At 41.6% G+C, this 13,938-nt stretch overlaps 1 protein-coding gene across 3 annotated transcripts in view; it reads left to right on the top strand.

The window, feature by feature from the left end:
• The window catches only part of PAPSS2 (3'-phosphoadenosine 5'-phosphosulfate synthase 2), a 93,675-nt gene that overhangs the window by 1,264 nt on the left and 78,473 nt on the right, over window positions 1-13,938 (top strand). The window lies entirely within an intron of this gene.

Below are 13,938 nucleotides of genomic sequence, written 5' to 3'. Positions count from 1 at the left end.
GAGCTTCCAGAGTGGGTCCTGATCCAGAGGCAGGACCAGAGGAAATTCCCTTTCTTCCCCCGAGCGCCTGCACACCCGCCTTTGCTAGTGGGATTTCCGCGCGGGCAGACATCTGGATGGTGGGCCAAGCCGACTCCGGTTCCGCCAGGTCTGGTCGCTGGGCACACGCCAGAGACTGCCTCTGGGGTTTTGTCCATGGGACCTCCTCGGAGTGGACTGTAAAGACAGATATTCATTCATAGAGGAAACCACAGTTATCTAGGCTGACTGGAGGAAACTGCGTTTCTACACTGGCAGGATTTACCTTTCTAGCGTGATTGACATCTGTTGACCCCTCAAGTTCAATGTGACCTGGAGGAGGGGGACTGCTGGGCTTGGTGGAATAAGCCGAGGAGACTGTTTTGAAGGGGCACAGTTTTATCCAGAATTAATCTGGCCCAGCTCGTTTGATAGGAAATATGTGGGTGTGTCAAAGAGAAAAGTTCCTTTCTCAGTTACCAGCACCGGATTTTTATAAATGCCGCATCCTTAAAACCCAGCAGCAGTTCTGTTTGTCCAGTACGCTCCAATAACGCTGGGGAGGGAGGGCAGCAGTAAGCACACCTAGAGTTGGAGAGAGCCTCTCACTGGGCCTCCCCAGATGTGTTCCGCGAGCCTGGTAAAATCCCACCCAGCAGTCTGCCTGCTGAACAGACACCTTGAACCCGCTGGCACCCTGCAAGCCTCAGGTGCTTGTGGTGGGTACTACCTGGGTTGACTTCTCTGGAATAGCTGGATGTGCCTGGCGCATACAGGAGGCGCCCAGGAAGTGTTCATTCCTATTCTTATGGCGTGCTTATTTCTGAGAGACCTTTGAGATTCATTTGTGGTGAGCTGGGGAGAGGTTAAAACACAGTAAATTGACAAGAGTGCAAGGCCTGCAGGGGCTAGTGAAGTTTGATTGCCCAGGGGAAAGGGCCGGACTCGGTGCTTCAGGGGACCACACTAGACACAGGGGGTCCAGGAGGAAGGTGGCACCCACTTGACGATCATCAGGGTCCCCCTGCCACTATTAGGGATGATTTCGAAGTAAGGAAATTCTCAATATTGTACATTTTTAAGGGAAAATCACTTTTGTTTTATTCCTACTTTATTTCAGTGATTTTAGTAGCATTTTAAATCGTGTCTTTTAAATGAAAACTTGTAACAGTACCTTTATCTATCAGTAGGGTTTTGGTTCTCACCGCCCTGCTCACGTCAAGAATTCCTTTCCAGTCTTGGGGCTGGCAGGTGGTGTGGTGGTTAAGGGTGTTGGACTCCCACATGGCTGACTGTGGTTCAAGTCCCAGACCTGATGGCTTGCTTTTTCACTTTCTCTCTCTCTTTCATCAAACTAAAATAAATAAATAAAGTTAAATTAAAAAAAAAAAAAGAATTCCTTTCCTGTCCTGATTGTGGCCTTTGCCAGACGTTAGTAAGAATGAGATCCCATGAAATAGAGGGCTTATGGGGATTCTGCACAGAGGCGAGAAATTTGCAAGCTAGAGGTCTTTGTATTTACACATTTTTAAAAAAATTTTGCTATAGGGCGTGTGTGCTAGCCAGAAAGACAGAGGGAGAGAGACAGAGAGACAGAAAACGAGAGATCACCCCCCAGGAAGGACAACCACGCTGCAATCCCTTCTCCATTCTCCCCTTGGGATCTTGGGCACGCACGCACATGTACCCGACGTAAATTTAAGCCACTGGGTCCAGGACTCAAACTGCAGTTAGCTACATGGGAGTCCAGCGACATAGCCATTGCACCAACTGCTGGTCCCATACACATTCTTTTTTTTTTGGGGGGGGGAGAGATTTTCACTGTAGGGCGCGTGCGCTCGCCAGACAGACAGAGAGAGACATAGAGACAGAAAGCGAGAAATCACCCCCCAGGGGGGATGGTCACGCCGCAATCCCTTCTCCTCCATTCTCCTCTCGGGATCTTGGGCACGCACGCACACACACCCGGCGTGAGTTTTAAGCCACCGGGTCCGGGACGCGAACCGCGGTCGACCACGTGGGAGTCCAGCGACGTAGCCATTACACTAACTGCTGGTTCCCAGTCCCATACACATTTTGAACTTCCTGTTTTTGGTTGGGGAATGTGTGTGTGTGTGTTTTCTAAATAAGATTACATTAACACCTGAAATAGGACTTTATAATTTTTATTTAGCCAAAATACAGTTATAATCCAGATACCAATACAAGTTCCCATAAGGGCCAGATGATAACCATTGGTACTATTTACAGCAAAACAGCTGTAAATGCACATGAAATCTCTTGTGCTTTAAAAGCTAACTTGCAATGTGTTTTGGAACCTTGCAAGCCAAAACAAAACCTGTCCACATGCGTGACCTCTGAACTAATCAATTATTTGAGAAGCGGATCTTGCTGACCTCAGAAGCTAGCCTAGGAGTGGGGCTTGACGGATTGGGGGAATTATTACATTATTTTCTGCATTGTCAGCAGAAGACAGTCAACGGGCACAACAGCTATTGCAGTAACTTCAAATATTTGTTGAGCCTCTACTGCACACTGGGGAGCAGGTTGCAGTGGGAGTGGAGGCGCATGCATCTCTTCTAGGTTTTTCGCCATTCTCTGGTTGAATATAACCTTTCAGTTCAGACTATTCTAGGAAGAGTAAATAACTTTGGTTTAAATGAAAGAGTGTAGGATGATTTTCTCATAAACGTGAGAAAAAAATGAAATGATCTTTTAAAATGAAAGATAGCACATTTCTTCTGTACTAGCCAACCTCACCATGGAAACCAAAGAAACAGCTACCAGTCACTTCTCTGCCTTTGACCCGTCTCTCACCTCCAGGGCAGACTGCTTTGACAGTACTGGGAAGAAGAGGAGGCAAAGGCCTAGAACTTTTTTCTTGCATTGTTTCCTGGGTCAGCATTTTTCCAAAGTCTATAGGTAGTGTTATTATATTCTGAAGATACCCAATCTAAAATAATTAACTGAGATACTATTTTTCAAAGAATCAAATAAGCCAATGGTTGGCAAGACATGTAGGGGTATTGAAAGCTATGAAGCTCTTCATAGATGCAAGAGATTATTTACCTTTTCATTATTTTAAAAATTCAGTACAATACAGCATTATTTTCTTGGATGTAGTTATTATTAAACCTATCAGAAGATACTACTTAAGGCATGACCTGAATTTCTAGACGAGTAACTATTAGAAGAGCTAAAGAAGCTTTCCAGTGTCCAGGCTCTCCCACACACGAAATTTCACCTCCTCCCAACATCAGCCTTCATCTCAGGAAACAGATTCATCTCCAAAGGAGGAGAAGTGCCAAGTGCATGGCATAATTTAAATTCAGGTCCATCCATCATTAAAACTCATGCTCTTGGGACCGGCAGGTGGTGTGGTAGTTAAAGGCACTGGATTCCACATGGCTAACTGCAGTTTGAGTCCTGAACCTGGTGGCTTGCCTTCTCACTTTCCCTTTCTCTCGCTCTCTCTCTCTGTCTTTGGTCAATTATAATAATAATAATATCAAATGGAATTAAATAAATAAATAATTATTTAAAACAAACAAACAAAAAACTCACACTCTTGCTCCCCTGATAACTGCTTCAGGATGTAACCTCTCTGGTCCATAGTTTCCTTATCTATAAAATGGAAGTGACCAAAACTCACCCCTTTAAATCATTGGGAGGATAAAAGTGGCTTGTGCAGTGAGTGCCCTGTAGCAATAGCTATTGTTTTTTTGTTTTTTTTTTTGAGAGGTTTTTGCGATAGGGCACGTGTGCTCACCAGACAGACAGAGAGAGACAGAGACAGAAAGCTAGAAATCACCCCCCAGGGGGGATGGCAACGCCGCAATCCCTTCTCCTCCATTCTCCTCTCAGGATCTTGGGCACGCATGCACACGTGCCCGGCGTGAGTTTTAAGCCACCGGGTCCGGGACTCGAATCGTGGTCGACTACATGGGAGTCCAGCAACATAGCCATTATGCTAACTGCTGGTCCCAGCTATTGTTATTATTACATTATGTGATCAGTGATTTCTCCCTTTCTGTCTGGGGGCTGATTTCTCACTTCTTGTCTCTCTGTCTCTCTCTGGTGAGAGCACGTGCCCTATAGCAAAGTCTCTCTCTCGAAAAAAAAAATTGTTTCCTTATTCATGCTGTTATTCTCAGATCATCATTTCTTAGATTATCTGTTTGGACTTTAGGACAGTTAAAGATAAATGCAGTTAACTCTGAGTTTGATATCTGAGATAGTTATCTTTGATCACTTTTTTTTAACACACGTGACGCTATGGTTTGCTAAGGGAATAATTAGGCTTAGCTTACACTTGGAACCATTAGGGAGTGAATCTGGGAAAGAATCAGTGATGTCAATCTCAGTCCTAGGAGATTACTGTTTGTTTCAAAATCTACCCCTAAATAGTAGAGGATACTCATTACTCTTTGAGTTTGTAAGTCTTAGGAAAACTCAGAAACTAGAGCTAAATAAATATGATGGCAACTCACCTGACTTTTTAGCCCCTGAATGATTTGTTCACCTGCCAGCTGGAACAGCAGGTTTGCCAGCACCTGGCGCAGGGCCTGGCACAGTGTAAGTGCTCAATTTTTGTTGAATAAATGAGCGAATGAATGGCTAAATAGCTTATTGGAGGATGGATTTCTGCTTAGAATATATGTTCTTCTCAGAGTCCCCACTCTTCCCTCTTTTCTGTCTGTCCTTGTGTGCCTGGTCACTTTTCACAGAGTCTTTGCCATTACTGTTAAAAAATTATTTGCAGAGTTTCTTTGAGGCTTAGGATGAATAGCCTTTTTTTCAGAGAAGATTTTCTGCTTTTGTTGCTGCCAGATGCTTGGTGACAGTCCTAGTCTGAGGCCACTTTGGTTTTTAAAAATTCACTACTTTTTTTTAGACCACCCAGGTGAAGTGAATTTGGTTGCAGTTTTGAACATAAAAGCCAGCTTGTGAATACAGCTTCTCAGGGACCCTACAACCCTTTATGTATACTTTCTAAGCCAAGGCAATACTCCTTGCAGTCTCTGAGAGTGAGAGAGGACTTTATTCTAGCTTGTGCTTATTTTTAGAGTGTGGCTATGAGGAGCTGAGCTTAATTTGAGGAAGGTCTTTCTATTCTCTTTGCTCGAGTAGGTTCAGGGCCTCAATTTCTGTTTTGCCTCTCCCACAGGCTGTCAAAATCAATTCATAAATACCCCTATCTGCAAATATGTCCCAAAAGGATAATAGTGCCTCTCAGCTTGCTTACCTCTTTGGGTTCCTGCTTCCTCCCAGATCCAGACTTGGTCATTTTCCACTATTTTGTCAACTGTTTGATGTGGGGTTTTTTGGTTTTTTTTGATTTATTAAATTTTAAAATTTTTATTATTTTTTTATTTATTTAAAATTTGCTACAGGGCATGTGCACTCACCAGAAAGAGACAGACAGACAGACAGAGAGAGAGTAAGGAAGGAAGCTGCCAGGTCCAGGACTGAAACCACGGTTGGCCATGTGGGAGTCCAGCACCTTAACCACCACACAGCTGCTGGCCCTGCTATTTGATATTTTATATTGGGTCGTTGGAAAAGTTATGAGACATTTTTCTATGCAAAAATCCGTCATGACTTTTCCAATGACCCAATAATTACATTGTTTTGTATCATACTAAGCATCTTCAGTTATTTTCAGTGTATGGATTAATCTAAATAACCTAACCCATTACTGCTGAATACACAAGCCTTTGCCTCTTGCATATCATGAACATTTCATACTATACCTGTACCTTAACCATACCTATGCCATTCTTATAAAAGGAGCTCTGTAAGAACAAATGAACTGGAGCCAGATAGCTAATTTAAAATATTAAATTTAATCCCCCTTCTCCCCCTACAAAGTGCTACAGCCTGGGGTGGGAGAGCTCCAGACTACCGCCTTGTCTTGACAGCCTGTCAGTGCAGGCATCCTTACACATGCATTGTCTGGTCTGATCCTCCCCTTGGTCCAGCTCAAGTGCATTTCTGTCTGCAAGGGCCATTCAATTTCAACAAACCTCCTTGTTTCTTCCATGCTCTCCTGGGTACCCTGAAGTAATTGGGTTGGTTCAGCATGGCTCTGAAGCCGTGAGGGAAGCTTAAGGTTCTTCATACTCCCTGTTACTCCCAGGAGTGTGAGAACTGGGCTCTGCTTTGATGTGACCATCCTGGGACCTTAAGGAGCTCTGGGGACTGGTATTTTTTCTTCTCTGAGATGATAAGCATACCCAGTGCCCTTTGCTTCTGGAGCCCCTAAAGCTACTCCCTATGCTCCAATGCCAGCACCAGGGGCAAGATCCCACCCCCTTTTCCAGACTCACACTGGCATCTAAGATCCCTTTGCCTCTCTTCTAATAAAGATTAAATAAAGTTTCCTGGCCCAGCCACAGTGGCACAGGCAGTAGCACCAGCTCTACAATGCTGGAGCCCCACGGAAGACTTGGGTTAAGGTCTGAGTTGACCTGAAGCATGCCAGATGCACATGTGCCCGTGGTCCTGACTGGCTGGAAGGCAGGGGTGAGGAAAGGGGAGTAATATCATGGTGTGATGAAACCTGCGGAGGCTGCCTGTCTTTCTTTCTCTCTACTCCTTTCTCTTACGAAAGAAATAAACTCTCTTAAAAAAGCTTTCTGAGAAGGTTCATTTACCATAAGCACTAGATTTGTTCCAATTTTGGTCTTATTCCTCTTTCTTATCTTTTTTATCATCAAACTTTTTTTTTCAATGTAGAATACACTGGTGTCCAAAATGGAAATATTTTCCTCTCTCTGCAGAAGAGCAGTTCTATTAAAACTTGAACTGCAATGTTCCTCTGCTGACACATGACATGTAATATGGCTCCCCTCAGGTGGCTGGGGTGACTTCCTTTAAAACTTACCAGCTGGGGGCCAGCAGTGGCATGGTGGTTAAGGCACTGGACGCCCACATGGCTAACTGCAGCTCGAGTTCCTACCTGGAGGTTTGCTTTCTCACTTTACCCTCTCCCAGTCAAATTAAAATAATAATAATAATAATAATAACAAATAAAATTAATTAAATAGCTATTTAAAAAAATAAAAACTTGCCTGTTGAAAAGTGGCATGGTAGTTAAAAGTGTTGAACTCCCACATGAACACCACAATTCAAGTCCCAAACCTGGTGGCTTGAAAATCACTCCAGGCATGTGTATGTGTGCATGCCCAAAATCCTGAGAGGAGAATGGAGGAGAATGGATTGCAGCATGGCCATCCCCCTGGGGAATGATTCTCTCTCTCTCTCTCTCTCTCTCTCCAGTGAGCACACATGCCCTATGGCAAAAACCTAAACAAACAAACTTACCAGCAACTCTTCTTCCTTTCAGATTTACCCCTGAAGTTAATTTTACTGTATTCGATCTTGTGGAAATATGGCTGCAACACAAGCATGGCAAACTCGGTCTGTCCAGCACCAACATTAACTTTTGGCAATAAAAGTATATAACCTATGAGTTGTTGTAGAGTTTCTTTAAAACAGTTACATAATTGGATTACATCAAATAGTCATCATTTATAATGATCATTTCTATAGTAGATTAATATTTTCTTTAAATATCTTGTTAATATCTGCTTTCTATACTTTGTTATGAAAATATTGATTTTTATGCATCAAGCCTCTGTATCCAGTCTGAAAGTACTACAATTATTTTTAGAACAATTTAGGCTGGATATGTGCTTTTAAAGATATTTGGAGACTTCACTTATTTACACCTACGATAAATTTATACCTACAATAAAATCTGAGTTTTATCCTTATGAGCCTCATTCATCTACACCCTTCCCCAGTCATTAGAAATTTATGGGTAACTTGTGCCTTCCCAGTTTCCAGCGAAATCAGCAATTTGAGACACTAATGATGATTTTTATTTTCATATTTCTCTAGTGTAAACCTGAATTAACTTTTTGATCCTCTGATGGTCCCATAATATATGACTATGTTTTCCCTGAAGTCTCTAAAAACCTTTCCCATTTTAGTTCCTGCCAAAATCCTCACTAACGTAGTCATGCATCACTTACGGCCATGGACACGCTCTGAGAAATAATTGCTAGGTGATGTTGTCATTGTACAACCATCACAGAGTGCACTGACACAAACCTAGATGGGCTAGCCGACTGCACACTCAGATGTACAGTATAACCTTAGGGAAGCACCGTCGTACCTGTGTATAGACGTGGTCTGTCATTGACCGAAACATCATTATGCAGTACACGGCTGTATGTGTTTACTCCATTCACTCGACAAATGGTTATTGAATTGCAAACCAGGACTTGGCATGTCCTAATTACCTAAAGCTACTAAAGCCTTATATTTGAGGCCAGCAGGTAGCATGGGAGGTAGAGTGCTGGACTCCCACATGGCCAACCACAGTTCAAGTCCTGGAACAGGAAGCTTGCTTTCACCCTTTCTCCTTTTCTCTCATTTCTCTCTGGTGAGCACATGTGCCCTACAGCAAATTAGAAGAATAATAAATAGCATAAATAAATAATTAAAAGATAAAGTCTTATATTCTTTAATTACAACCTTTTATCTATTTAAACTGTCTTTGAGTCTATTCTAAACACAGCATTTACTTTTTCTATTAATAATTGAAGCATTCTTACCCACGAGCTTTATATTTTATCACCCAGTATGTCTCACGGTGGCTTTAAGCCAAAAGCAATAAAATTCACAACTGACTTTTCTTACACTTTTTTTTAATCCTTTTTTTTTTCTACTAAGTAAATTTTTAACATATTTATTTTATGCTCAGGCTGTCCCTACTTTAAAAAATGTGTGTGTATTTATATTTAAAGAATCTACCATTTTTACTTCTGAAAGAAGTTAAGAGCTCACTTTCTTCAAGCCCTTTCTATTGCAGTCAATACACAGTGTTTGAGAACTTTGTTAGGGGCCAGCAAATGGCACGGTGGTTAAACCGTCTGGATCCTACATGGCCAGCTGCACAGTTTGACATCTTGAGAAACACCCTGGGTGCATGTGCATGCCTGCCCAAAATCCAGAGAAGAGAATAGGGAAGGGATTGAGGCATGACCATTTCTCATTCAGAGAGAAGCTTTCTTTCTTTCTCTCTCTGTCTCTCTCCCTCTGGTGAGTGTCTGCACCCTCTGACAAAATTTTAAAAAACAAAAGCCTTTGGTAGGTTCCCTTGGCCATCTGCCCAGTCAGGTCAGTTGGGTGACAGGTTGACGATAACCACCGCTAAGCTGGAACTCAGATCACCTGCCACACACCTAGCAGTCTTCCCTTTATCACATTCCCTTTGAAAGTGGCCCTACCCACTTTCTACAGCTTTGTTTCTTTTATTTACCTAGAAATCTTTTTTTCATAAATAAAACAAACCGTTCCTCCCAGTTAGTTTATCATGAGTCACGGTCACACCCTGACTTAGCTTTAGCACTTTGTTCCGACATTCTGGAGCCCAAGAGTCCAGACCAAAGAGCAGCGTTTGAAAAATACAACTTCACTATTTGGAAATACTTTTGGCTGGCTGGCCCGTTTCTCTCTAGACAGTTCAGCCCACTTCCCCCTCACTCATTCTGCCCTAAACCTTCTCAAATGGTTTAATCATCTTATCAGAACAAGAGATGCCAATGATTACATAGTGTGCACTGTAGATAAAACTAGTAGGTAAAAGTTGGCCTGAATTCAGTCATACACTAAGGCCTCAGTTCAATTTTACCTCCAAATCCACTCATTTCCATTGTTCTTAAGTTTATGAAGTAAATAAAGTAGATTACAATAATCATGTGGTCCTGACAGATGAATTTACCTAAATGCTGCGTTCCAATACAGAGTCTTTTTTCTATATTATTAGGAGTTAATTACAACTCTTGGGTCATTGAGTCTCTCATACAACAAAATTTTTAAAAAGAAATTTTAAAAAATTATGCATGGGGGCCAGCAGGTGGTGTGGTGGTTAAAAGTGCTGGACACCCACGTGGCTAACTGTGGTTCAAGTCCTGGACCTGGTGGCTTGCTTTCTCACTTTCCCTCTCTCTCTTTCTGTCTCTCTCTGATCAAACTGAAACATAATAATAAAAAGTAACGTTAAATAAAACAATTCTTTAAAAAAATAATAACAATAAGAAATAAAAAATTCTTAAAAAAAGGAACCAACTTGAAAAAAATTGTACATGTATTCCTTATGTGTAAATTATCTGTATAAATAAGAAGAGATCAAATAAAATCACATTAAAATCCCAATTGTGGAATTTGCATATCTACCAGGAGTTTCACTTTTTAGAATATATTTTGTTAGCAAATGCCTACTCTGTTGTGATCTGTTTACTGACAGCATTTTTTGGAGTACTTTTGCAGCAGGCACCGGTCCAGAGGCATCTTGTACATTAACTCATTTAGCTCTCACTGTCTTATGAAGCAAGTTTGTGAACAGATAGTCAGAAGGGAACAGCTCATTTAACTGAAGTGAGTCTTCAGAGTTACCCAAAGGAGAAGCTGAAGGCTTATTAGCTTCTCTGTAGTTAACAAGTTGTTTATTTCACAGGGAGAATAAGACTTAGTGCCAGGCAGCAAACACAGCTGGATGAGGTGACTAGTGATGTGTTACTGATTCATTTGTGAAATATTTTGGCAGCGACCTTTAGTTAATATCTCAAGATAATAGTAATGAATTCTATTTAGAAAATTCCACAGCACATTAAAAAAAAAAAGTAAATGGCATAAATTAGCAGATACATGGTACCCTCACTGTCACACATGTTTCTTTTCCTTATAGTGCCATGATAGGGAATATAAAATTTCCTGTCAGACCCACCAAGTATGGGTAATAGTTTTTACTGCCTAGCCTTACCACTATGCCAGTAGTCAGCACATGCGAACAGATGGATTTGTCTCCAGTACAGCTGCTATACTTGAGTCAAGTGGTAATTTTGATCTGTAGGTGATAAAAGCAAACTAGGCCAGCAACGGATTTTTCACACAATAGCAATTTGACCCAACCAAGGAATCGTGGCTTAGGGATATTGGCAACCAGATAGTGTTCCCATTTCACTGGAGATCAATAGGATGCCTGGAAGTCGTGGGCACCTTCTATGATGTTTGGAAGAAAGGTGTTTGAAAGAATGAAGAGTTGTGTCACTCCATCATCATAGTCAGGGAAGTCTAGGTTTTTCAGCAATCCTGGGCTGGTGTCTCAGCAATGAATACTATAAAGGTCTGGATTCCAATTCCTAGGAAACCACTGTGTAGGAGCTGGGGGTCCATGCTTATGTTGAAAAGGACAACTTTGGCTGGGTGCATTGCAGGGGATAAAGTTGAAGTATTTTGCTGGGTAAGAGTATATATTTAAATGAAGAGAGCGGTGGTGATTGCCTAGAAATCGAATCCCAGTATCTGTACCTTCATGTTGGAATATGAAATTCACTCACAAGATGTGTTGCTTCTGCATAGTTAGCCACATTCAGGAAAGGGAAAAGTCTGGGCTATCATAAATACTTGGTATCTTCTACTTCCTTCTTAATGTTAAGGCTATGACTGAAAATGCCTTTTAAGCATCACATAAATAAACTCTTTGGTTGTTGTTGTTTGTTTGCTATGGGGAGCTGTGTGCTTACGAAAAGAGGCATAGAGGGTGAGGAGAAAGTGAGAAAGTGCTCCCCAAGGAGGGTTGGCCATGCTACAATGCCTTCTCCTCTTGAGATTTTGGGTACACTTGCATGTGTACTCGGCATGAATTCCAAGCTGCTGGGTCCAGGACTCAACTGCTCAGTCGGCCACATGAAATCCATTACCTGAACCACTGTGCCAACTGGGTGGCCTAACATAATAAACTCTTGGGATTAAGAAAGGAACTTTATATATTCAGTTGCATTCCCCCAAATAAAGGACGGGCATGAGCATTCATCCACAGACGTTTCCATACAGTGTCACATCTCATCCTAACAGTAACCCATGAAGTAGTTGGTATTCTGAGTCCCATTATATAGCTGAGCTCTCTGAGGCTCATGGACGCAAAACACCTTGACTTAGGAGCCCTTAAGTGGCAAAGCTGTAACATGAATGCCGTCTTTTCAATCATTCTTCGTCTTTGCTTCAGCTAATGAAACAGATGTAATGGGTACGACAGCTGTGAGAATGAAGACGACTATTTTGATTATTTAAACATACATTTGAATTTTGTCTTCATGGATGCAGATTAATGCAGTGAAGAAACTAAAAATATTATATAGTTGCTTTGAAAGTGATTTTCCCTGGAGGCTTTGAGAATGTTGTATAATCTTTAGAAGATGTGGATTTTAGCAAATACCATTAAAAGGCTATAAATGTTACTTTGGATGAGGCTCTGTGGCCAGTTTTAGGAACAGTAGACTTTGGAATCAAACCCAACATTTCACCTTAATAATACAAGGCTTCAGTGTTCTAGGGGGTGAATGCACACACTCAAGAGTAAGTGTCCTTGGAAATAATTGCAGTGACTTACATGTAACTCTAGACCCTGCCTTGTTCATTATGTGAGCATGGCACAGACGAGCATTCATGAGCTCTAAGTTCCCCAAGCTCCACAAGCTGTGGGCCTGCTCCCTGGATGTGCTAGAAGTTTCCCTGGCGTTTTCACAACTCAGCAGAGAATTTTAATCTTTCATGGTTCAAGGGCCCTGTGTGACTCACACAGCCACATTACTAGAACCAATTGCAAAAGAATTGTAAGAAAATACATGGAGATAACAAAGCCAAGCCTACAGTACAACGCCAGTAAGACTAGGGTTGAGAAGGGCAGCTAAGACTTGCATTGAACACTATAATTGTCTGGATTTAAGCATCTTCCGAATGTAGTTACGCATTTCAGGAGACTCAATTTGTGTTATATTTCCATAAGAGTAATTGCCACCTCCCTGTGTTATAATGGGGTTCCTCTGGGTATGCATAATACCTTTCTTTCATCATGCTCATCAAAGCTTATTCATACAGTCTTGTTAATTATTCTAGCAGCTCTCCATAATGGGTAGTTATAAGTACTAGAAATCACAGGCGAGGACACCAGCATAAGAGATGAGGTAAATTCCCTGCAGTCTTCTTGTAAGCCAGTGTAATGGTAGAGACAAACCAAGCTTGCCAAGTTCAGGGATCTCATCCTGTGTTTTGTCTCTGAGAACAGACAGAAGCTTAGAGATACCTGAATGATACTGGGAATAATGGTTTCTTGGGATCACACCAAGCTAACCGTGTGCTGAGAAGCATGCTAGGGCTTTGTTTTCTTGGGAGATGTAGCATTCTAAACACTAGAACACGCAGACCAAGTGATTCAGCTAATGATGCAGACTTTTATATGCTTCTAAGAACAAACACATGATCTTTGGAATACAGAAAGTTGTACATTCCAGGTTTTCTACCTTCTGGGTCTGTGCGTCTGTTGATTTTAATGAGGACACTGGGAGCTAAACCATTTCTTTCTGCTGATTCACCTTGAATTACCTTCTTATTTCCATGGAACATAAAAATTCTAAGGCCATGTCTGTCTACGAATTGTCCTGGTTGTCTTTGTGTATAGTTGCATATCAAATGTAGAAGTAGTCACTACCTAAAAAAGTAGGCATAAACAGAGGCTTGAGGCAAGAGCAGGATATAGGACACAAGGAAATATGTACAAACTTGATCCTGTACCTCAGGGATTAGCAAATTGCATCATGGTGGCCAAATGCAGCCCCTTGCCTATTGTGTCAGGCTTGTAAGCTGAGAATGATTTTTATATCTTCCAAAGTTTAGGGAGGAAATCAAATAAAGAATTATATTTCATGACATGTGAAAAGTATATGAAGTTCAAATTTCAGTGTCTGTGAATAAAACTGACTGGGGCACACAACTTCCATTCATTGACACATTGTCTGTGACTGCCTTCAAATCAGGGATGGGTATTTGCAACAGAGATCTCACTCCCAC

The sequence above is a fragment of the Tupaia chinensis genome, unplaced genomic scaffold (genome assembly GCF_000334495.1).
Source record: "Tupaia chinensis unplaced genomic scaffold, TupChi_1.0 Scaffold147458_1, whole genome shotgun sequence".
Taxonomy (NCBI): domain Eukaryota; kingdom Metazoa; phylum Chordata; class Mammalia; order Scandentia; family Tupaiidae; genus Tupaia; species Tupaia belangeri.
This window is presented reverse-complemented; position numbering and strand designations above follow the sequence as displayed.